Source organism: Pundamilia nyererei, unplaced genomic scaffold, assembly GCF_000239375.1.
Source record: "Pundamilia nyererei isolate P.nyererei 1_Seehausen unplaced genomic scaffold, PunNye1.0 scaffold00001, whole genome shotgun sequence".
In the NCBI taxonomy this organism is placed as follows: Eukaryota; Metazoa; Chordata; class Actinopteri; order Cichliformes; family Cichlidae; genus Pundamilia; species Pundamilia nyererei.
This window is the reverse complement of record NW_005187402.1, coordinates 6,534,502-6,539,390: the sequence shown is the minus strand read 5'-3', so window position 1 is coordinate 6,539,390 and position 4,889 is coordinate 6,534,502.

Sequence of the window (4,889 nt, the reverse complement as noted above, 5' to 3'; positions counted from 1 at the left end):
GACACAGAGTATGGAGGATATCTAACACTTGCAGATACTTGTTTATGCAACTGAGGGGTAGAATAGGGTTGAAGACTGTATAAGACTCAGCAAACATGAATTTATCATAAGTAGGTCATCAGACACGGCACTGTACATTTTGTAGAGCAACTTGTTGAATGATGTTTACAGAAGTATACTGTACGGTCTAATCTATACAAACAGTATCTGAAATTTATTCAGCAAAATCAGATTAATTGTATGCTACTTTGTGCTTTCTAATTTGGATAATGAGGCCACGAGTTATTTAAAGTCACTGGCAAGGATTGGGGGGGGGGCAAAAAAGGGAATCTTGCAGAGGAAAAAAAAAATCTCTGTCTCCCTCTTGCCTCAGGCTCATTGTCATCCCTAACAGTTTCATGTAATATTAACATGTTAGAGCAGAGCAGCAGAGCCTATCATGACTGTAAAAATCACCGGCGGTTAGGACTACTTCCTAACATGGATTGGATGAGGGCACTCGAATATCCATCTTTCTCACCCAGTAGCCTACATGTACAACCAGGTGGACCTCAGGCTTCCCTATTCTTCCCCCAGAGACACATCTGATTAGGCCTGAGCTACAACCCTAACGACTACAATTTTTCTGATTTGCTGGAGACTCCACTGTGCAATATCATTTGGTAATGTGATAAGAACTAGGGCTCTTCCCGAATCTGATTTTTTTTTTCAGTTAAATCAGATTTGTCTGCTTACTATAAAGATTCAGATATACTTTGTTTTTTCTTTGGGGGGTTGTTGTCTGATTTATGAAGGGGTTTATGATATGAAAAATTATAATAAAGATATGGATATATCTGAATAGCTAACTAGGCACTTCACACATAATTCTGTTCACACAAAGCTCTTTCTAGGTCTTTTTCTTGATTTCATGTCAGCTTGAATGAATATTGAAATAATTTTTGCTCACAGAGTTTTGCATTCAAGTTTTCAAGGTTCTTCCAGAGCTCAGAATGGTGCTGTGTTTTTACTTTAGTCTGGCTCATTACTTCAGACCAACTCTGAGGTGATGAGGGGGAGTTAGACAGAAAGAACTATTGTAAAGTCTATATTCTCCAGCCTACACTACACGAAAAAAGACAAGGGTTAGCATGAACCTTAAAACAATTAACTTTATATACAGGTATCAAGGGGAATTATCAAAGAACTGTACCCACAGATACACTTCACACATTTCTTCTGTCGGGCCTTTTCACCTTAACTTTTTTTTCCCCTCTCCTCATCCCCAACCTGTCGTGGCAGATGGCCGCCCCTCCCCAAGCCTTGTTCTTTCTTTTTCTTCCTGTTAAAAAGGAGTTTTCCTTTCACTGTGACTAAGTGCTTGCTCATTGGGAGTCTTCTGATTGTTTGGGTTTTCTCTGTATTATTGTTTTTGGGTCTTTGCCTTACAATAAAAAGTGCCTTGAGGTGAAAATTGAATTGGATTGAATTAACTTGTATAAATGTTATCTGCAGCTAAATGGGTAGATTTTGCATACCTTGCCAGCTGGCGTCTGTATGTGCACACCTATTCACATTTTTGGCTGAATGCTACAAGGAAATGTCCCAGTGCTTCCAGTGGGCAATCTGCCACTGCCTGGGACTAAGTGCTGATGACACTGTTTGAGTGAATGCTCAAGTCGAAGAACCCATGTTGAATCCAAGATCTTTCACTGATGTGTTGAAACATCAACTTCCAGGAGGCAACCAAAATAAAAACACCTAATGAGTCACAGAAAGACTTCCACCATCAACATGTTATCTGAGCTTATAACACAGCAAATAGACACATGGGGTGGGGTCGCGGAAAAACAAGCTGTGCAGTGATACTTCTACATAATGTTGTGTTTCTTATAGGTTAGTGCACATTACACAGGATGTTCATTATTTGACTCAGTGCTCTGTTAGTAAGCATGAGAATTGTGTCATATACATCAGCGGTCCCCAACCCCCAGGCCACGAACCAGTACTGGTCCGTAAGCCGTTTCATACTGGGCCGCGAGAGTTGAGGTTTGGTTGCGAAATTCATTGTTTTCAGGGTTTTTATCGTTTTTTGTTTTTTTTAATCTTTTCTATCATTGACTTGGTTTCCCTGGGTCTTTTGTGTGTTATGAATAAATCTTCTTTTTTTGGGGGGTACCATTACTGGTTTTATTTTGTTGCATTTATCTGTGACACCTTAAAAGATGGTCAGTGAAAATATTGTCGGACATAAACCGGTCCGTGGTGCAAAAAAGATTGGGGACCGCTGGTATACATCCATTATCTATAACAATGTAATAACACACATTTGTTGCTTTCCTTGCCTAGTTACCTTACAAAGTCACCTACAATGTGATTTTATAAGAATTTGTCCATCCAATAAATGAGGATCTCTCTATTCTGGTAAAGGACAGAAAACATGAAATGCAATGAGTTAGAAAAAGCACATGTTCAAGGAAGTCTATAATAGGCAGAGGAAAAGGGAAACCTCTCAGCTGTGATTCAAATAAACCATTGTCTACTGAATGAACGCTAGCATGAACCGTGAAAACAACTGACATGTCACAGATAAACTACAGGGAAATTATCTTGTCTCTGGGAATCCAGAAGTGGCTGGCTGGACCAAACCCAGAACATTTGCCTCCTCTCAGTGTTCAAGCAAAATCACACCATAGGGACGCTGAATAGATCATAGCTAAAACAATTCCACCATCATCTCAGCTATTCAGCTCTACCAGGTGTGAACTGACCTCTAGGAAATTTCCTACTTAATTACACTGCATGCTGCCATTTATGGGCCATAATGACTTTATCTCCATTGGCTCGGTGCTGTTGAGAGATGAAGGCAAGCTCATATTGATCAAATCAGAGTGTTATACCATTCAGCGGTGTGGCGGTTAAAGACATTACTAGTATTAGATTTTCTGAACCGTTTAAAATGCAGCTGACAAATAACTCATTGCCCAGGTTTTGAAATGTCAAAGAACATCAAAATTAAATTGAAAAACACTTCAATTTCACCCTGCTCAGTCAAGTAAGACTTTCCATTTGCTTCCAGACCTTTTTCATGATTAAAGGTTTGTATTACTTACTCCATTAAACAATAATTACAGCAAAACCTCCGTACAGGTATTAGAGTAGAGAAGCAGTATCAATATATGTTGAGTAAACTAGTTCTGGGGTATGGAATAATATCACTCTCATGGTTACTTGTTGTATAGAGAGGCTAAGTTGAGCTAACCCTAACTTCTGGTTAAGTTCAAGAAGTAAGAAAACAGTATAACGATATGCATACAGCACTAAAACACAACTTTACATCAAAATGGATTTTACCACAAAATTACCCCTAAAATGACTGAGGAAGACAACAAAGAGTCCAAGATGTTGACCCAAACCTTATCAAGAATCTGATTGTTTTTTGGACCGAACTGATCCATTAAAGCCCCACCAAATCCAAATCCAAGCCAATGTTATACAACTCAGAAATCCAGTTTTAGTTAGAAATATTAGGCAAGGGGTTTTAATAATCTGAGAACCATTTTTGTATTCTTATCTAATGTGAAGCCAGAAGGTGAATAAGACGTTTTCCTGAAATCATGAGTGTAGTTCCCTTGTGGACTCTTGTGTATCCTAATAAATGTTGGTTGCTTGTAGCAGGTCTTATCCTTCCTTTTATATTAACACCAGCTGACTATGGGAGAGGAGCCACTTGGTAAAAATGTAGTGATTTACTGCCTTTCTTTACTCTGTGCAAATCTTTTTATTACTGTTTTAGTTCATTGTTTGAGCTTTATGCCTGAAATTTACAGTTTCAGTTCACTGTCACCACTCTTAGTAGCGCTGATTAATGGTGTGAAAAACATCTGATTAGTCCACAGTAGATCTGCAACATAATTGATAGAGACCAAAAATAGAGATAAAATAAATTAATATTGTATTTTCAGCAGCCAGCTGCTCAGAAACTTGAGAGTGAAGTAAGCATATTTTTTCATTGGATGCTGGATGTACAAATAAAAAGAAATTCTGTGCATTCTTGCTCATAACAACTTAAAAAACATCTATGTTTGATTATATTATACTCCAGTACTATTATCTATGCATTTTGCATGGTTTCTGTTAATTTATACAGGAAGACATGACCCGTAGTTGATACCACACGTTTCTAGTACTTTATTTCATGGTATTTTATTTACTAACCTATATAGACATTTAAAAAAAAAAACTCAGTGGACTTCTACATGTTATTACAGAGAATCGAATAAAAGCCATCACAGAAAGCTTGGCCAAACAATTTCCCTATTGCACTCAAACATACATTTCTGGAACCAAAGTGAAGCTCTTACATATTATCTAGAAAAAGAATACTGACTCAGTGTCCTGGGAAATTCTCATACCCGAAGGCTAGAACTCTAAATTACTTACTTGAGATAATTTCCAATGAATAAAATGATTAGCGAGATTGGCAAGACTTAATTCCACAGCGTCTGCAGTGTCAGTATTGTGGATCAGTTGCACCATGAAGATAATTTGTGTGGTTAGACAGGTGACGGTGTGTGTAAAATAATAATCTGATGAGTGAGGTTTGTCCCAGACCTGTAAAAAGATAAATCACAGTTGTTAGATACATCATTACCTTTAGAGTCTCTATCTCTGCTGGCGCCTCCCTCCCCCTGATGTCTTTTGGCCTGCATTCAGAGGCATAGAGGGCGCCATAACAACTCCTTTATTAATCACATCAATCTTCGGTAACACCAGGGCAACCAAAGGGAGCTCTAATCGCTTCTTACCAAGCCGACTGTTTCTTTCCTGAGAGGCTCGTTGCACTCTGCATTAACTTGATGTGTGTACTTCTGTGTGTGTGTGTGTGTGTGTGTGTGTGTGTGTGTGTG